The sequence below is a fragment of the Hyla sarda genome, chromosome 1 (genome assembly GCF_029499605.1).
Source record: "Hyla sarda isolate aHylSar1 chromosome 1, aHylSar1.hap1, whole genome shotgun sequence".
Taxonomy (NCBI): Eukaryota; Metazoa; Chordata; class Amphibia; order Anura; family Hylidae; genus Hyla; species Hyla sarda.
Genome location: NC_079189.1, coordinates 493,349,162 through 493,370,927, shown reverse-complemented (window position 1 = coordinate 493,370,927; position 21,766 = coordinate 493,349,162). Strand labels below are relative to the sequence as shown.

The 21,766-nt window shown below is 41.7% G+C and overlaps 1 protein-coding gene across 5 annotated transcripts in view; it reads right to left on the bottom strand.

The window, feature by feature from the left end:
* Window positions 1-20,606, bottom strand: part of SEMA6A (semaphorin 6A) — a 227,075-nt gene extending 206,469 nt beyond the window's left edge. For 3 of the 5 annotated variants that reach the window (XM_056537396.1, XM_056537398.1, XM_056537399.1), the window contains exon 1: window positions 20,233-20,598. The gene's annotated coding sequence lies outside the window, so the exon portion shown is untranslated. Of the gene's footprint in view, window positions 1-20,232 lie in introns of all 5 variants that reach the window. The other 2 variants (XM_056537400.1, XM_056537401.1) reach the window with 2 other exon arrangements.
* Window positions 20,607-21,766: the final 1,160 nt, after the last annotated feature.

The window sequence follows — 21,766 nt, the reverse complement described above, 5'->3', positions numbered from 1 at the left end:
TGAGAAAGAACATACATAATGCTTGCCTACAGGCTGTGTCTAGTATTGCTGCATAGCCCCTTTGAAGAGAATGGGGCTGAGGTGCAATACAAGACATAATGTTAAGCGTAGCACTGTTTCTAGAGATAGAGTGACCCTCTTCTAATCCCATCCAAACCATTTAACGGCATTAAAACTTCCAAGGATGTCATTGACAACTAGGCTTCGACTCTACTGTCATTACCCTTTATCTTAATATATTCCTCATACCGCTATGATCGAGGAACAAATTAAGCCATTACAAGAACATATATTGAAACATAAGGCAAAAGGTCATCGGTGTTCTTGCTGAATAATATTACTTTCCTTCTGCCGTGGAAACGAGGACATGCATCATTCATTTGCCAATCCTTGAGTTTGCTCCAGACAAAAAGCACCCAAGGCTGTAGTGAATACATTTTATTCTACTATCCTAGTAAGTCAACACATTTTCCATGCAGGACCCTCACCCCCCGAGAAGTCCCTCAGTGTCAACAGCTTCATAATACACAATAAGACATCCCTCTGGGAATCTCAATGTATCTGCTTATATGTTAGGCATAGCCATTAGCTACAGAGACAAAAAAAAAAATACAAATATTATCCTTGTATATGTAGTGCTACAGATTACCTCCCTATTTCAGTTCTCTCACCTTCACAATTTTGTAATGGCATACTTGGTAATTGTCAGCAAAGGTAAAATATGGGTTATGGCCGATAATTTGTTACATGAGAACATGTCCACTGACCAGAAATAACTCCTCTTGCAGGGTCAATAAGCAGAGGCTTTGAGAAGTTGCTAAAATCTCTAACACTTATAACTCAGCCTCGCCGCTGTTCCCAGGGAGAGGGGTGGGAGGATTTCCAAATATTTCATCATAAAATGTATCTGATAATTCACATATGTTCGTAAACCAAATTTTAACCATAGACATTTGTTTGTCCAGGGTTAAATATTCAGTCCTAGATGGAGATCTGGAGGACCACTACCTATTTAGACAAAAACAATCCATATGGTGATGGTCCATGAAGTTCAGCTCGAGCCATATTGATTCAGCTCAGGCCATATTGATGGGTTAAAGTGCAACTGTCATGGAAATGATACCCCCCAGACTAATACCATGATTGTATAGATGATGATACGTGTAATGCAGCTGTACTTTTAGCTGCTCTTTATCACACTTTATCAGCAGGAAAATAGTTTTATCGTGCGGTCAGCAACAGTCGGATAGCCGTGGCTGGGGATCGTAATGCCCCACCTACACCACGCCTAGCCCCCGTAAGTGAGCGCTGGGACCACTGTGTGATTGACACACAGGTCCCAACCCCCGATGTCCATGATGTGCGGGCCGGCGTGACTCCACTGAGCCTATACATATTATGTGCACCTTTATGATATACAGTGCCCGTACTCCTCTTCTCCTGGTGCCGGAGACGCGCTGCTTCTGCTTTCACTAGAGGCAGAGAGAAAGCGCTCACTCCCGTTGTCTGACACCAGCTCAGTGCCCATGTGCAGTGCTAGAGGCATGGAGCGAGCTCTCTAGTGGAAGCAGAAGCAGCACGTCTCAGGCACCCGGAGAAGAAAGGAGTACGGGCACTGTATATCATAAAAGGTGCACAATATGTAAAGGCTAAGTGGAGGCACGCCGGACCGCACATCATGGACATCGGGGGTATCCATGGCAGTTGCGCTTTAAAGTTGTTCTGTAGTGAAAGATGACTTATCCCCTATCCTCGTGATCTCCTGAACGGGGCCCCGGCAGTCTGCTGGAAGGGAGCATGCTGACCTCCACACGAAGCCGCGGCCGACACGCCCCATCCATGTATCCCATAGAAATACACAGAGGGGGTGTGTCGGACACAGCCGCCTGTGGGGGTCGGAACAGCCGCTTCCGGCAGACTGAAGGGGCATCGTTCAGTGCACTACTCATTTAAATGAGCCTAAAGATGGCTATACACATTAGATAAGTATCAACCAAACCCGAAGATGTGGCCCCCCTCTCCACCTATTCAAAGTACATGCAAGATTGGCTGAGCATGCACGTGTACAGGAGGATGGGTAGAGAAAGCTGGAGGCTGAGAAGCTTTCAGCCAACAGCTATCTTATGCAGGGGTCAAGTCCTGGGGGGAAAAAAAGTGTGGGAACTCACCCAAAATTTCCACTCAAGGATTGGTCCTGCAGAACCCCTGCTAATGGGAACATTGTTCCTGCTGTGGAAAAAGTGCAGGTACTCAGTTCCCATGCGTTCCTGCAGGACTTGAGCCCTGATCTTATGCCTATGGTCAGTTTTAGGCCTCATGCATATGGACTTATTGGGGTTCACATGGAGTGCCTGCTAACCCATACAACATGGCTACCATGTGCATGTGACCGTATTATATAAATGTGTTCTCCCTAAACTCTTGACTGTTGTGGCACGGTGGGATTTTTATTTTTATACATAGCAGATCCTCTAAAGCACCACCACTGGCCTTCCTTGGAGCGATCCTCTACCAAATATACAGAGGAATCTAGAAGGTTAAAGTTTAAGACACCAGGTAAGGTGAAAAAACCTTAATTTTATTCCTCATCTCTATAAGATCACCAGCATGGTAGCCATAAAACAGCAACATTTGACCTTACCTGGTGCCTTAGACTTTGACCCATGGGTAGTTTTGCAACCATTAGAGAGCCACAGGTTGGGGAACGGGGCTCTAAAGGCCAATTGATCTCGATTTAGAAGTGAGCAGTCCATGTCCCAGTCTAACGGAATAGGTGTTAAAAGACTGATATGTCAAAAACAATGGGATCTTGAGATTTCTTGGTAGCATTAGAAGAATATTTGGAACATGAAAGGCTGGCCCCAAATACTGTAAGCAATATTATATTATTTAATATTGGCTATATTGCCAAATGTGTCTAAGCGATTGCTTCCAGCTGTTGCAAAGCTACGGCTGTCCGGGCATGCTGAGAGTTGGAGTTTTGCAACAGCTGGAGGCACACTGTTTGGGAAACACTGGTCTAAATAGTTCAGATGCTTACTCTCGCCTTTGGCTGTCTGAGAATGCTGGAAGTTGTAGTTTTGCAACAGCTGAAGTCCCACTGTTTGGGAAGCATTGGTCTAAGTAGTTCAGATGCTTTGCTGAGTCTGTGTTTTCTGACCAGTGTGTCTCCAGCTGTCGCAAAACTACAATTCTATGCTGGGAGTTGTAGTTTAGCTGTCCTGGCATGCTTGGAGTTGTAGTTTTGCAACAGCTGGAGGCACACTAGTTGGGAAACACTGGTCTGAGTAGCCTTTGGCTGTCCGGGCATGGTGGGAGTTGCAGTTTTGCAACAGCTGGAGGCACACTGGTTGGGAAACACCAGTCTCCATGGGAAACACCAATTCCATGCATGCTGGGAGTTGTAGTTTGGCTGTCAGGCATGCTGGGAGTTGCAGCTTTGGAACAGCTGGAGGCACACTGGCTGGGAAACACCAGTCTAAAGCAGTTTAGATGCTCTAAAGAAAGAAATACCCCATTGGACGAGGTAAGAATGACTTATTGGAATATAACCCGGTTGTGGCCTGTATCTTACCACATTACATCATCAGTAAAACCTCTCTACTAGGAGGCTGACCTGTCTATCAGACCTACCCAAATATAGAACCAAGATATATAAAGACTACATACGAATAGATATTCTGGAAGCCTAGACTATGAAGCCGCACTCTTTATATACTCTGCCATGCTTTATTCTGAAATCTGGTGATGTAAGGGAGCGGAGTAAACGCATCTGTCACCGCGCTTAGAGGACAACATGATCTAATTAGAAAGTGCAGATAATTTGCAAGTTTGCGGTTAGAACCTACAACGTTTGTAAGCTTTAAGATGTGTTATTCACACATCGGGATTAAATTCAGATGCTAGCACATGATATGTGCTTTTTTTTTCATCCCTATTCAGAATAGGCGTCCGCAAAGCTTTTATAAATGTCGAATATTCTGTCTGCAAATTTCATGCCAGGAGCGTCTGAGACGCACACGGTATGCAGAGTAAGGTGTTGCTCGCAAGATATGATGTGGCCGAGACAGTGCGCCAACAATTTCATACTCCAACTCCCTTAAAACAAGGGAGTGCTTTGTTAGACCTGCTCTGCAACAACCAGATCATCGCCGCTCTATTGTCTTAAGGTTCAGTAAGCTTTCTGCACTGTAATAACCATTGTCAGCAGATTTGAAAATGTATTTGTTTCTCTGAGAAACATATTTCTGCCTGGGTGTTCTTTAATAAAGAAGAAGATGCGGCCATATTATGCTAGAAAGGAAAAGCCGCATGCATCCTTACCATGCTGAATTAAAGGAGATTAGAATTATCACAAACTGTTTGCTACCAATGGAAGTAAATTAAAAATCACAAATTATGTTACGTAAACTACCATATTTTTCGCCATATAAGACGCACTTTTTCTTCCCCAAAACTGGGGGGAAAAAGTCGGTGCGTCTTATACAGCGAATACACCCCTATCGCGGCGGTCGCTGCGGCCATCAACGGCCGGGACCCGCGGCTAATACAGGACATCACCGATCGCGGTGATGCCCTGTATTAAGCCTTCAGACGTGGCGATCAAAGCTGACCGCCGCGTCTGAAGGGAAAGTGACACTAACCCGGCTGTTCAGTTGGGCTGTTCGGGACCGCCGCGATTACACCACGGCGGTCCCGAACAGCCCGACTGAATAGCCGGGTTAGTGCTTACAGGACACCGGGAGGGACCTTACCTGCCTCCTCGATGTCTTCTCCGTTCAGGGATCCCCTGTATGGCCGGCGCTCTCCTTCCTCATCATCACGTCGTCGCATACGTGCGTCGGTGTGCGTAACGACGTGATGGCGGTGACGGAGAGCAAGGATACCCGGCCGACAGCAGAGACGTTCTGGAGTGACGGGGACACAGCGACAGCAATGGAGCGACATCCAGGGCAGCGGTGACGGGTCCGGAGCGGCAGGGACACGTGAGTATTACCTCCTATGCAGTGGTCTTCAATCTGCGGACCTCCAGATGTTGCAAAACTACAACTCCCAGCATGCCCGGACAGCCAACGGTTGTCCGGGCATGCTGGGAGTTATAGTTTTGCAACATCTGGAGGTCCGCAGGTTGACGACCACTATTGGGTTCAAAATCTTTATTTTTTTAGATTTTGCACCTATAAATTGGGTGTGTCTTATACGCCGGTGCGTCCTATAGGGCGAAAAATACGGTACATCTCTAAGGCTAGGTTTCCACTTTTTTTTTTTCCTGGCAGTTTTTGGATATCTGCCACTGCAGTTTTTGAGCCAAAGCCAGAAGTGTATTCAAAAGAAATAGGACATATATAGGAAGGACTTACACTTCTCCTCCCTTATGGATTCACTTCTGGCTTTGGCTCAAAAACTGCCAGAAAAAAAACAAGTGGAAACTTAGCCTAATCTGGCGGGTTAGGGACTAAGGGATGGAAGTCAAAACTACGGTATGCCCTATACCAATCAATTGCTCCATTAGCGTCTGCATAAGGCAGATTGTTGACCATTGACTGTATAGATTACATTGATTTTTACTAAAAAAAATTAAAAAATCATCAGGTTAAATGGGTTAAAGGGGTACTCAGGTGGAAAACTTTTTTTTTTTTATCACCTGGTGCCAGAAAGTTAAACAGATTTGTAAATTACTTCTATTAAAAAATCTTAATCCTTCCACTTCAAGTACTTATTAGCTGCTGAATACTACAGAGGAAATTATTTTCTTTTTGGAACACAGTGATCTCTGCTGACATCACGAACACAGTGCTCTCTGCTGACACCTCTGTCCATGTCAGGAACTGTACAGAGCATGAGCAAATAGAATAGAAAACCTCTACTGCTCTGGACAGTTCCCGACATGGACAGAGGTGTCAGCAGAGAGCACTGTGGTCAGACTGGAAAGAACTTCACAACTTCCTCTGCAGTATACAGCAGATGATAAGTACTGGAAGGATTAAGATTTTTAAATAAAAGTAATTTTCAAATCTGTTTAACTTTCTGGCACCAGTTGATTTGAAGACATTTTTTTTTCTTTAACCAAAATGCTCTTCAAATGTATAGGCAGAAGAGTGCCCGACAAAAAATGGCACCAGAGAACAAATACCTTTGAGGGTGTCTGAGTTGTTCACACGCTATTTGTTCTTGTGGGTTTTCCGCTGCATATTTGAAAGTGGGTGGGCTCTTCTCGGCTGTCCGTAGCAGATTTTCCGCAGCGGAATTTACGCTGCGGAAAATCCGCCGAAGTCCCTACTGTCTTCAATGGGGCTTGCGGCAGATTTTCCGCAGCTTAAATTCCTCCTTTGGAAAATCTGCTGCGGACCGCCAAGAAGAGCCCACCCCCTTTCAAATACTCAGCGAAAAACCCGCAAAAACAAATAGCGTGTGAACGCACCCTTAAGCAATGTATTTGAAATAAACAGTGGCAACTTTCTAGAATACATCCTTTGCTGGTGGAGTGAAACCTCCCCCAAAGACCACTCGTTTATCTCGATTTTCTACAATAGATTTTCAGTTCCATCATATACTTTGTATCTTTACCAAGTTCTTCGTAAGGACCATTCCTTTATACGATATACAGGGTGGGCCATTTATATGGATACACCTTAATAAAATGGGAATGGTTGGTGATATTAACTTCCTGTTTGTGGCACATTAGTATATGTGAGGGGGGGAAACTTTTCAAGATGGGTGGTGACCATGGCGGCCATTTTGAAGTCAGCCATTTTGAATCCAACTTTTGTTTTTTCAATAGGAAGAGGGTCATGTGACACATCAAACTTATTGGGAATTTCACAAGAAAAACAATGATGTGCTTGGTTTTAACGTAACTGTATTCTTTCATGAGTTATTTACAAGTTTCTGATCACTTATAAAATGTGTTCAATGTGCTGCCCATTGTGTTGGATTGTCAATGCAACCCTCTTCTCCCACTCTTCACACACTGATAGCAACACCGCAGGAGAAATGCTAGCACAGACTTCCAGTATCCGTAGTTTCAGGTGCTGCAGAATGGGCAAAACAAAAATTGGAACAGGACCCTCAGTTTACGCAGAAGATTTTGTTTCGTGATGAGGCAAACTTTTATGTGAATGGTGAAGTTAAACAAAACCACCGCTATTGGTCTGACACTAACCCACATTGGATAGATCCCTCCAAGACTGTTGGAACACAAAATTTGATGGTACGGTGTGGTATATGGGGTACAAAGATAGTGGGGCCATTCTTCATCAATGGAAACCTCAAGGCCACTGGATATGTGAAATTGCTACATGATGATGTGTTTGCCTCTTTATGCACTGAAGCTGGCACATTCCCTGAGTTTTTCCAGCAAGATGGTGCACCATCACATTATGGGTGTCAGGTCCGAGCATTCCTAGATGAACAGTTTCCTGGAAAGTGGATTGGTCGTCTTGGGCCAGTTGAATGGCCCCCAAGGTCTCCCGATCTGACCCCTTAGACTTTTATCTTTGGGGTCATCTGAAGGCAATTGTCTATGCTGTGAAGATACTACATGTGCAGCACCTGAAACTATGGATACTGGAAGCCGGTGCTAGCATTTCTCCTGCGGTGTTGCTATCAGTGTGTGAAGAGTGGGAGAAGAGGGTTGCATTGACAATCCAACACAATGGGCAGCACATTGAACACATTTTATAAGTGGTCAGAATCTTGTAAATAACTCATGAAAGAGTAAAGTTACGTTAAAACCAAGCACATCATTGTTTTTCTTGTGAAATTCCCAATAAGTTTGATGTGTCACATGACCCTCTTCCTATTGAAAAAACAAAAGTTGGATACAAAATGTCTGACTTCAAAATGGCCGCCATGGTCACCACCCATCTTGAAACGTTCCCCCCCTCACATATACTAATGTGCCACAAACAGGAAGTTAATAACACCAACCATTCCCATTTTATTAAGGTGTATCCATATAAATGGCCCACCCTGTACTATAAATGGAACTAAAGAAACGTAACTACATATCGTGCTTGTTTAGGGAACTTCTACATCACTTCACCATACCTGTGGTGGTAAAACCAAAAATTGCATTGGCAAAGAACCTATAAACATTAGGGGGGAGATTTATCAAAACCTGTGCAGAGGAAAAGTTGCCCAGTTGCCCATAGCAACCAATCAGATCACTTCTTTCATTTTTAACAAGGCCTCTGCAAAATGAAAGAAGCAATCTGATTGGTTGCTATGGGCAACTGGGCAAGTTTTCCTCTGCACAGGTTTTGATAAATCTCCCCCTAGGATTGCTATGACAATTTTGATTCTCTAAGCCAGTGTTTCCCAACCAGTGTTCCTTCAGCTGTTGCAAAACTACAACTTCCAGCATGCCCGGACAGCCAAAGGCATGCTGGAAGTTGTAGTTTTGCAACAGCTGGAGGCACACTGGTTGGGAAACACTTAGCTTTCCATGACCATACTTGGACCACCCAATGGGTAAAGGTTAAAGAGAAAGGTCTGCACCGCTCTCCGCTCAACCACAGATGAATGAGAAGCTTCCCTTTAGGTTTAATGTCTGTAAGGGGGCGGGTACTGCGGGACAAGGGGGGTCTCACGTGAAGTTGAGCTGCCAAGACTATGGTTTAGGCAGATAGGCTATATATGTAATAGGACCAAGACAGATCTATTTTCCAAGGTTAGTTCATTCATATGTCGCCCAGTGAACAGGATAAGTCGGCACATGTGTTCCCGTCATAGTAGCTGGGGTTTGGGTGCTAATTGTAGGCTATGGTAAAGGCAGACGGCGAGATCAAACGTCGCTGTGGTGTTTAAAAGCGTCAGACTACTCCCCAAAGGATTTCGGCGTCTGGGATTCTAGAGTAGCAAGTCACAATAAAAGCCACATTATCCGCTTTTATTGCCTTTAAAATATTGCACTTTCTTTGGAAGCCTTTAGATTTGCAAGGAAGGAGGGAGGAGGAAGGGAAAGCAAATATGTATTTACATTGACCAATGTTACAAATGACACTTGTACAACAATATTATATCAATTAACGGAATACAATAACATTACTGTAATACACTTACTGCAAAGGGAACACAAACTCTATTCTAGTCAACATTCCAATATTCTAGGGACATAAGCATGGATACGTGTGACACAATTCAGGACTAGAAACCACTTTAAACAAAAAAAAAAAAAACTAAGAGAATGAATACTTCTAACAGCTAGTTGGCCATAAATGAGTCTTCAGATGTCATTCAAGTCAGGTGTCTTTGGGCATCTAGCAATGGAAAGCCCCAATGATCTAGAGATTTTTTGAGTCCTATTCAATGGACAGGTGGCTTTACTTGAGGGCTATATTGAAATACCATTAAAGGGGTACTCCCGTGGAAAACTTTTTATTTTCAAATCAATTGGGGCCAGAAAGTTAAACAGATTTGTAAATCACTTCTATTAAAAAATCTTAATCCTTCCAGTACTTTTTAGAAGCTGTATACTAAAGAGAAATCCAAAAAAGAAATGCATTTCCTCTGATGTCATGACCACATTGCTCTCTGCTGACCTCTGCTGTCCATTTTAGGAACTGTCCAGAGCAGCATATGTTTGCTATTGGGATTTTCCTCTGCTCTGGACAGTTCCTAAAATGGACAGCAGAAGTCAGCAAAGAGCACTGTGGTCATGACATCAGAGGAAATGCACTTCTTTTTTGGATTTGTCTTTAGTATACAGCTTCTAAAAAGTACTGGAAGGATTAAGATTTTTTAATAGAAGTGATTTACAAATCTGTTTAACTTTCTGGCACCAGTTGATTTAAAAAAAAAAAGTTTTCCACGGGAGTACATGTTGTAAAATAATTTTGTTACAAAACCACTTTAATGTCACCAACAAAATAGATGGAAAAAAGGATTATCAATTTCCCTCCAGGAAACGACACCCAGGGTGCCTTTCAAATAGATTTTGTCCAACAGCATAATGTAAATGGAATTTAAAAGGTGCGCATATACTTCAGTCAAAAGCTTGATATACCAGCTGACTGACCAATGCATATGGAGACGCCAACCAACCCCCTCACCCAAGGCAGAAGATGTTGGAGAAGGGTCAGACATGTTAGATTTCAACTCCCCAACCCTTTTGTGCAAAAAAAGATAAGCTGCTTCCTGAGGAGTCTGACAACAGCTTACCCCTCCTCCCTACATTGAGAACACAACGACATCCAGTTGAAGCCGAACATTCAAGTGAATGAAGGGATCTGGATTTAGAGCAGTCCACCAAGCCAACATTCAGAGAGGAGCTACTGAAGATATATTGCCATCCTAATACAATTGGAGTAGCCTACAGGCATCATATAGGCTATAGGAATAGTTTGCTACATCCACCAGATGCTATACTTAACCATACTCATATAGTCAGCCAATTCCCCTCTTTTTCCAACCATACAAGCAATTAAAAAAAAAAAAATCTTATTCAAACATCTATTATTCTATGTAAGCAACCATTTTAATCTGCCATGAACAACTATAGCCAGACCAACTAGAAAGTCCAGAAAAAAAGGCTCAGTTTCCATGTTTACTACTTTGACATATCTCCAGTAGCATTTACATACATATTTGAGAACCTATCACTGGCTCAGTTTAAAGGTTGTGTACTTACAAAGTGATAAAAATGGAATAATTTATTTTACATTCGTGTTTCCAAGAATTTCCATCTTTGGCCTGTCCTATTATATGTTCTTCCCATTCAAGCTGTTACTAAGTCAGAATATGTCATTTCCCAATCGATCACTTGCTTTCTTCCTATAGAGTTCTGACTGCTAACTCAATAGTTATCGACACGCTTACTGGGGAGCGCTGTGATAACATTCCAAATCCACAAATCAAAGCATATGATTTTTTTGCAATTAAAATCCACCGCTACAATGAAAAGGCCGTGTTATGTGTGTTAATACCAGTCTAAAAGTAACGTACAGTACACTGTCACAATAAAATGTAGAAGGCAAAAATAAGATTCCAACAACTTGTAAATGATCGCTTAGGTGAAAAATACAACATAAGTAATTCAGCATGGGGTATGGATAGTGTTTCCTGTTTTGTTCTTAGAACAGTCTACTCCATAACAACTCACTTCCACCTATCACTCCAATCACCATTTTGCTTAATTAACTGGTAAGTAAAACCCTGAACACTTTATGAGAACTACACAGATAGATGCCTTTTATCTGACACTCCATTGTTTAGAATTTTAATATTCCTTACTGCGTGAATCTGGAATCCTCCATGTATTGTAGCATAAAGTAGACCAGAAACATTAGATTAAAGGGAACCTGTGGTCACTTTCATGCTGCCTTGACTACAAGTTTCTTCCCACCCCACCAGCCTTGATTGCTAGATGGGAAGAGATCGACCAGGCAGAAGCACCCATCAGGCTCTATGCATGCTTACTTAGATAGCTGTCAGTCAAATAAACATTTATCCAACAACTATCTGAAATGTATGGGCAGCTAAAAGGGGTCTGACTGCTGACTACCTCCCCTCCACAATCTCCTGAATGGAGGCGGACTCCTTTTGTTTTGAATGAAGCAACAGGTTGGAAGACACAATGCTGTTCCATTCATTGTCTATGGAGCCGCCCGTGAGCTGCCATTCTATAGTACTTCAAAATAAAAGGAATTTGATGCCATTCAAAAGATAACAGGGAGCCCAATGGTTGGACCCTTATGATCTCACACTCGAGGACAGGTGATAACATAAGTCAGAATTGGCACTCATGACAATAGGGGATGCAAAGTTCACTGCACAACAGTTATCACAAATGAAACACCAATACAGTAAATGGCATATGGTACATGGGCATGGGAGCTGGTACAGATTGGGCCCCAGCTCCTTTCCTGGAAGATCTCTAACCTAAATAGTATGTGCTAATATAACATCCTTTTAATAATCTCCCATATGTTGAGCCCTGTTCGTTCAGAAGCTCATGAGAACTGGATGTAATTCTGTTTCCATTGATCCCATTGAAGACTGTTCTTATCTTTTCTCAGGCTGGTATTACAACAACAATAGATTGCATTCAGTTATAACAAAAACACGCTTTAAGAAATGGTTGACAGGAGCTGACTCTTGAAAAATCACAGCTTCTCAGGATTTACACCACTTTGACAACCATGAACTTGAGTGATCCAACACTTGGCCTGGGACTTCCATTAGTTTCGAAAAGCCTTACACTAAAGACCTATAAAAATGCATTCAATGCTCAACATTTCCCTGTGTAGGAAGTGTTTTTATGCCAAAAGACTTGGAAGAGAACACATATTACCAGTCCTATATAAGGGCAAGATAATTTAAAGAGACATGGTACAAGAATAATGTAAAACTACAGAAACAAACACTGAAAATAGACTAGTTAAATGCAGTTCATGGGTTATATATCTATGGGAATAAAGGCATATTCTGCAACAGAGGTAGAATTACAGCCTTCATGTTTTACCTCTATAATGGCACTAAACCCTATCCCTTCATAATGAGATTGCCTAAGCAGTTATTGAATGAATGAGCAATAGGCTTCTACCCTATGTAATTTCATCCCTCTGGCAGATAAGGCCAGTTACTTAAAGGAACATCCTAAAGAGAAAAAAAATAAATAAAATAACAACAATAGGATCCATACTAAATAGACCTGGAGTGATTGACACTATCCATTTAAGTAAAGGTCTCTGAAAACGGGAGCAGATGGCAAGCTGCACGCAGCAGGGGTTGAATTCATGAATATCTCTCTACACACACATAAGGCAAGACAGACCAAAATACAGGAAAACCATGTGTCCCAAATATATCCCCACTGTCAAGAAAACTGCAAAGGCAAAGTATTTATTTTGCAGAGAAAAATATGGTATGTGAAGATTGTAATAACTAAACTAACCGGTAGGGTTGTAATCCATATGAAATACTGGATAACATCTCTCCAAGGTTAATTTACCTATTTCTATCCCGTTGTCATCCCTCAGTCTACAGACAGAACTAAGGAAAATAATTCATTTTTTGGAATCTTCAACTGTACACAGAGAAGAGAAATAGCAGAGCTTATGTCAAGGCTTGGACTGCGAATTGTTTACCCAACAAAATTGGTTGGATTTCCTTGTGGTGCCTAAATTCTGTCATTAGCCTGGACATTTATCTCTGGGAGTGATAAAAACGCATTCTCTGTTCTCGCTGATAGATTAAAGTCACCTCTACTCTCTGAACTGTGTTTCCTTTTTCATTTCGCAAGAACAAAGAGAGAAAAAAAATATTCCATAAAAATACATATCAGCTGGATGTTCACATAACAAGGTCTACAGAGACACATCTAGGAGTTGCCTCTTTTAATCCAATACTGAATAATGTTGGATATTGCTCTCTGTTCTTTTCAAGCTCTTCTACTGCCAAAATAACTGCAAGGCTTGCAAGTCCTGTTATACAGAGAGCCTTCCCCAAGGCACCCCAACACTATCTGAGGCACGGCCGCTATGGCAACCGCATAAGAAAGCAGCTTCCATGATTAATAGATGAAGATCAGGCGTACGGTCTAGATAGCTCGCTAGGCCATCATTTGTAAATGCTAAAGGAATTAACTAAAAAAGCCCGGCATGTGAACCAATGTCAGCTACAATCCGAAACATACCCAGAATATGGATACCATCAGGATTGCATAAAGTTTATGGTCTACAAAAGTCAATAAATAGCCCCTTTGTTCTCATAAAAAAAAGTCTGCCTGGTAATTGCAGGTATGACGACAAGGCAGGAGTAGTTCTGAATGGAGTTCTCCTGCCGCCCAATGATCTCACTAATGCCACTCAATACAAATCCATGGCTGGCTGTCTTAGCAGAAGAGACATGCCGTGCTTCATGCCAGGGCTTCATCGCTGGAGGGTCTTTTAAGTCTTATTTAAAATTAATGAAGAGCGAAGCTTTTCTTGGATTAATGCAAATCTACTGGAAGATATTTTATAGAGTAAATCATACAATGCAAATTTGAGAAAGATTAAAACTCTATCTCCTTGGAGCTATTGGATGTATAGAATTATTTAAAATAAATGATATTTGATCTCACTGTCTGTTGCTCTAGAATGACACATACTCTATTTGATGCTGCTTGCTTTGGTTTATTATAGAAAGCCACTATTTGTGGGAATCATTGAATTACACATTTAACAGTTCATATGTTTATATAATTTGTTTGTAAATATTTTCTAAAGTCTGAAAGCACCACAGTGACTGCACAGTGCCTCTAGTGGCCAGCACTGATATAACACTTTGGAAAAATACTGTTTATAGATGGCAAACAAAACTTGTTATAACCAACAATGTTGGTATAACAAAAACGTATTGAGGGTCAAAAATACAATTATGAACATACACAACTACTAAGCCTGCCGAGAGTGTGTTCACACATTCAGGTTTTTAATTGGAATTATTGAATACAAAGCCAGGAACAGATCATAAATGGCGGGCACATATAAAGGAAAGACTGAGACCTCTCATCTCTTCTAATCCATTCCTGGCTTTGTATTCAATAACTGCAATTAAAAACCTGAACATGTGAATAGATTCTAATAGCACGACAGCAGCATGTATGAACTAATCTTCCAGCCACAAATGGATTAGCTCAGCCAAGACCATTAGTCTGGCCTCATACTTCTAGGGGTCATATATATGGTCACCAAATAAATCCTCTCCCATAACCTTTGTATATGACCATCTTAAAAGGAAATCAATGTATCCATATAACACTGTCTAGATTAAAAGAATAACTCCCTATTATATGTGACTACAATCATACACACCAAAAATAAAAGCCAAAAATTAGATACAAGCCAAATATTAGAAAAGGGAACAAGAATTCTTTTATGGAAGCCAGGATGTAAAATTATGTCCATATTAGAACAACCAGTACTAAAAACCAAACATCTCCAAGAGGTTCTGTTACATCTCATCTGAGGCAGCAACACAGAGCTAAACTATATTTATCTGGATTCTGCCTATTAATCCACAAGAACTGGTGACATCACTGAGGTTAGTCAATTGGAAGACAGTATCCATCTACTGCGTCACTGTTCACATAAATGTTTCAGGTCATGAGAGATATTTGATTGTCTTTATATACCACAAACTAAATATAAAGAAAATGTAAATAAAACATATATCAATATGTACTCTATAGGTCAGCACCCAGAATGTCTGCAAACGCTTAATGCTCCCGAATTTGCATTAAAGTTGTTTTAATCGAATCCCTATTTACAGCAGTCAATCCAAATGATGTGATAGACAGAAGATGGTGTCACAATAGCATGTCGTATAATATATCAGGAAACCAACAAGGGTTATTAAATGAAGCGACCTCTATTTAAGATGAACACCACCAAGCTCATCCGTTTAACCAATTCAATAGTAGAGCTAGTAACATAGCAAACCATGTCCTGGACTCCATCAAGGATAAAGACCACATCAACCATTTCTTTATTCATGGACTAGACAGGATAAAGGATTCACACTTAACACTGAAATAATGAAACAACTTGTCAACCATTAACATCATTGTTTAACTAAAGGTGTAAAAACTTTGCACAAAAGGAATAGTGTGGAGAAACAGCTTGATGAATTGAAGTGAAGAGTAATCCATCATTGCAAATCACTGTGTCTCCACCAGGGGAGCCATAGACAACTCATTGAATAAACCCTACACTTCTTTCTCTATGCTTTGTTAGCCATTGAACAATGCTGAAACACAAGTGAAATCCTCTGTATACATTGCTGCTGTATAAATATACTTCCACTTTATATATTAGGTGTCATTGAAAGTGAAATTATATCCAATTTATAGAGGCTATGACCCATGCTGTATATTTTAAAGACCAGAACAGGGACAATAAAAGCAGGTTGGGTGTTGTATCTTCTCATCTGTTTCCAACATGGGTTCTTTCCAGTAAAGAGTTAACATGCAATAAATTAATTATCTTTTTAATATAATAATGAATGACAGATGAACAAAGGGCAGGGAAACAGGATTGCAGTCACCTTATCTGTCAGCGCTGCCCTCATTTCAGCATCATTTTCAGGGGCTAGCCTTGAAATTAAAGTTCCTCTTTGTAATTTAAGTCAAACAAACAAATCTCCTGCCATGTATACAAATACACCATTGGATTCATCCCAGGATATCCATACTGACAGCGTTAGCAATAAAGGCACCTAATAACCCTTAAAGACCCCATTCACTAGATGCATTTAGCAGACAAGTCTCCCACACATCAATTACCAGCTCAGGAAACAGACGGAATCTGCTTTTATCTTAAAGTAGCAATGTATGACAAATCCATGTGTATTAAAACAATACATATACACAGATATACATTTCATCTCTCCTCCATTTAAAGAGCTTGCTTCAGCTTATCACTGATCAAAACTAAACAACCTTAGAAGACTGAAGGGCAGGAGGCATGTGACTGGCAGACTGTGGTCAGGACTGGAAGGGTTCCTTGGGTGTGCAATGCTTATCATTTGCTTAGACACAGCTATTCCTGCATATTAACCCTTCTCTTGAAGCATGTAGTACTCTTGGGTGATCATTTTAACAGAAATCTATTCAATGAAGCATTTCTAGCAGATCATCAGTAGAATTCACACATTTTAGCTATACAAGGGACAGCAATAACACTAAATGTTATATGAGGCTTTAAAACAAACTAGTGAACTATTAGACCAAACAAAGTTATCTGTCTTACATTCATGGGTCTATACTACGTTGACCTGATAAGTCAACATATATTGATTAGGTTACAATAAAATTAGGTTAATCAATGCTGGAGTCAGATTGTCTTGGCACCAGTTAAATATAATAAGTGTCAATGGTTTTCATTGCGGACCTGATAAACAATGTAGAAATAAACTATATGCAGCGTATTAAAGGGCTAATACACAACAGGCCAACATTTACACAACATGGTTTCCATTCCCACAATGTAAACATTGTCTACCCTAAAAGTTCTTGGAAGCCGGACAAGACCACAACTTCCAGATAAACGTTACTCAATGGCATCCATCCACCTCTGAAGATTGGAGACACAGTTCTGTCTGCTTACAGTTACTTATTAACTTTTATGGCACTTGAGCAGGGACAAAATAGAAGTCAGCACAGGGCAAGCAGCAAGGGGTAAGGGCAAGCAGCAGGCGGTTGGAATAGTATGCCCTTTCTATTTTAGCTGACCGGCCTATAATAAACAAACAGTAAACACTTTCTGCCTGCACTCTACATGCTATTAATATTTTATCATTGGTGCGTGGGCTTTGCCTTATAGAAACAACACAGCAGAATGTGCTTTCAATCCGAGTTCAATAAAAGAAGAGGACTGAAATGGCCACATGGGTATTAAGTGCAAAGCATTGATCCAGATGAGATTTAAACAGAGCCTTCGCTACTTTACATGCTTCATAGTTTAGAAATGGGAAAGACAAATCAAACCTTCCCAAAGCAATAAAGAAATGACTCCTGAAAGAGCGGTTAAAAACAGAAGCACACTTAAGGGAAATAAGCTATTTTCTATTGTATTGCCATTAAGAGATTCACTGCTGTGGGCACAATTGACTTCCTAGGAGCAGGGAAAAGCACTGGGTGTCCAGATTACAAGGTACCGGAGACACACAGCAGACTCATAGGTTTTGCACAATTAACCTTTGTTGTATCTTCCAGGCACCACGTGAGTTTTCTACTTTACCAAGTGACTAAAAGGAAAATCCATCTTTATACAATCAATAAAACGTGAATGTCCCTATGCGTTTTTCTGCAGGCACCAGAGCAAAGTCATTTGTTCTGCACGGTCTAGATTCCTTCATTAAGCATCACTATTTGGTTTGTCACAATTTCACTGTCCAGCAGTACTATTCTACTGTATAATAGCTTTTCCTAGGTTATATTGAAGCTGCACTATTAGCTGTAGGGTACACTACAGAATCCCACATATGAGGCATTCTGGATTTAGCATGGCATTGGGTGCTTAGCACCAAGGCATGATAGGTGTATGCCTACAGAAATGCATGAAACAGAGCTACCCATTCTTTCCCCAAAGCCATCCCAAGCATTTGGTTGTAATGATCTCATTTTGCTTTAGGGCTCCAATGGGAGGGAAGCAGCCCACCAGCTCCCTGACTTTCTGCTCCATTTCCCCAAATATACCAGGCAGAACCATGCTCCAGAAGGCAGCTGGGAAAACAACACATATAGGGGGTGGGGGTCTTGGATTTGCAGCCAGGATCCCAAAGCTCCCACTATATTTCCTACAAATTCACAGCCAGAGCACTTAGAGAGCATTACTCTCAGCTGACTGCCTCTCATACACATGGGAAAGCAGAACATCAGGCACCCTGCACTTCAACACCAAGCGTCCAGACCAGTGTTTTCCCAACCAGTGTGCCTCCAGCTGTTGCACAACGATAACTCCCAGTATGCCCGGACAGCCAAAGGCTGTCCGGGCATACTGGGAGTTGTCGTTTTGCAACAGCTGGAGGCACACTGGTTGGGAAACACTGATCCAGATTCAGGATGGATTTGATAACCTGGGCTGAATGGATCTACTTTATGGATAATTCAATAGTCCCTGAGTGCACGTAATTTGATATGTGTTCTAATAAAAAAAAAATTTGCACTTATGAATATATTTTATGGTGGCGTACGCTTCTTTCCAGTGAATACTTTGGTCTAGAGGTTGTTGTGTGTTTTTTTTCCACTGGAGCAGCACCCCCTAGTTCTATAATACACACAAAGTTGAGCCCCCCCCCTTATTTAATTGTTGCTGTAATTTATATATAACACGCTCCCATCATTGTCATCAAAATCTAAATTCTACTCTTCAACCACTAACACTGACCATTTAATAGATTTCATAGGACAATAAATTAGGGCATGTTTTGGAGTGTGGTAAGAAACGTGAGTAACCCATGGAAAGCCACAAGAACACTGTGAGAACAAACTTCATGCCAACATTACTCTGGTCATAGTCTGACCAATGCCCCATGTTATCATTTCATTGCACCTCTACTAAGTGCACAACACAAACTTGCTGGATGACCTCATTTTACTACAGTACCAGGATGCCCACAATATGCATTAATTTATGCAATATTCAGATGTCCCTAGCAGTCCAGATGACTAGATTATCTCTGGACCATGATGCCCACAATATAAATTATTTTATGCACTATAATGGTCCAGAGATAATTTAGTCATCTGGACTACTAGGGACATATGAATATTGCATAATATAATGCATATTGTGGGCATCCTGGTCCAGAGATAATCTAGTCATCTGGACTACTATGTACCTAGTAGTCCAGATGACTAGATTATCTCTGTACCAGGATGCCCACAATATGCATTATATTATGCAATATTCAGGTGTCCCTAGTAGTCCAGATGACTAGATTATCTCTGGACCAGGATGCCCACAATATGCATTATATTATGCAATATTCAGATGTCTCTAGTAGTCCAGATGACTAGATTATCTCCGGACCAGGATGCCCACAATATGCATTATATTATGCAATATTCATATGTCCCTAGTAGTCCAGATGACTAGATTACCTCTGCTTGGCACAGTGGTGCCCTGTAATTGTGGTGTACCATAGGATGAAATGTACTAGAATGAGGCAGATGCATAGGTGGGTGTGCCAGGGCTGAACACTCATTCAGCTTCTTATTCCCTTCTATTTAAATTCCCTACACAGAGGATAAAGCCTGGAATTGGGAAGATTAGAGGTTAAATGCTATGCCATCCACAGTGGCAAGAACAGGGATGGGAAGGAAATGTGCCCCCTGTGATGTGCAGGTTCCTACCGACCCCATTAGGACCCCTTCCTTTCTGCTAAGCCTATAAGTGTTGCAGGGGTCTCCACCACCCCTTACCCTCAGACAGGGGGGCACAGGCAGCAATTAGCTACCCCTAAGCCACTCACAAGTTTCTTTAACACTCGCATTTCCACGCTTGGTTCCAAGCCATTCACTCACAATAGAAGAGGAAGAAGATCCAGCCAGACCATCCCTGCCTTTGTATCCTTGGAAGCAGCCAGGCTGCTGCCAACCAGGGTGGGAGAAAGAGAGAGCTATGCCTGTGCCCCCCTTACTGTGGTATGTGCCCTCATCACTACACGTGAAATCATGGGCATGACCACCATCTCCATTCATTCCTAGAAACATGCCATAGCCATAGAAAGGGCAGAAGAGCGTACCTTGGGAACATGTAGAAGCAGTGCAGAATCAAGGCTAGCTCATGTAGAGTCCCATTAGTAATCCACTGAGAGGGATCTCTCCAATCCACTGGGTTCTCCTGTGCAATCCTTAGTCATTACTACACATGTGACACGATGTTACTGCAAAGGCTGCACTTTCTTCTCTCTGCTATTCCTTCTAGTACAATCCAAATCCCACAATGACTCCACTGTTCCTTCAATGGCATGCAGGGGAACAAGTCATATCAGGGCTGTGATGAGTGGGGGACAGGGTGCACCCAAACTCCTGTGATCTCCTCTGCTTCCCAGCAGGAACACACACACTGCTGCTGCTGCTTCTGCTGCTCATTGAACTGGATTTGGAGAAGAGTTGGGCTCAGCCTCTCTGCTCACAAGCCCAGCCTACTCCCTACTGATGTCTCCCAACTCCTCTGCTACTGGCACTGGCATCTAGTGCAGCAGAAAAAACCTGGACTGGATCAAGAAGACCCATTGTAGCCTTGTGTTCCTCCACAGTTACAATAAACATGTCCAAGCATTGGAAGAACCCCTACTATTTACATATAGTTATAACTGAGAACAACAAAGTCATTCCTGAGATCACATTAACTCTTAGGTGGGTGACTCATTTCCCAAGTGTTGCCTTAAATCAGTGTTTTCCAGCCAGTGTGCCTCCAGCTGTTGCAAAACTACAACTCCCTGCATGCAGGGAGTTGTAGTTTTTCAACAGCTGGAGACACACTGGTTGGGAAACCCTGGCTCCTTTCACACTATAAATTCATCCGTTTTAAAGTTCCGTTATAATGTTCCATTATGAAAACCCGTTAAACGGCCGTTACAACATCCCATTATAGTGCTGGGCTCGAATATTCGCACTTCAAATTTTTATCGCGAATATAACGAATTCGCGAAAATTGCGAATATATTCGCAATATATTTGAAATTGCGAATATTCTCTTTTTTCCACATGTGCGCATATTCGCATATGTGATTATTCACATATGTGAATATTCACGTATGCGAACATGCACACATGTGGAAAAAAGTGAATATTCGGCCGTTAAAAAATCTCATATGGCTGTTACAAAATCCCATTATAGTCTATGGGATTTTTACATTATCCCGTCATCCGGCGTGCGTAGCGACGTGATGATGGCGATAAGAAATTACGATCCCGGTCAGCGGAGATGATCTGGAGCGGCGGGGACACCACGGGGGCGCAGCGACAGTGATGGACGGCGATATCCAGGGAATCGGTGACGGTCCGGAGCGGCGGAGACAGGTGAGCATACCTTCCTATATTTAACATTGCACGGATCCCTCAACATACGATGGTTTCAACAAACGATGGTTCATTTTGGATCGAATTACCATCGTATGTTGAGGGACCACTGTATATTCGCGAAATATCGCAAATTTGAATATGGGCAATGCCACTCATCACTAGTTATTGCTAATGGATGTTATTTTGTGATAGGAGAAATAATGCATGCACTATTTCTTCTGTATCTTTCTCCTGTCACAAAATAACGTC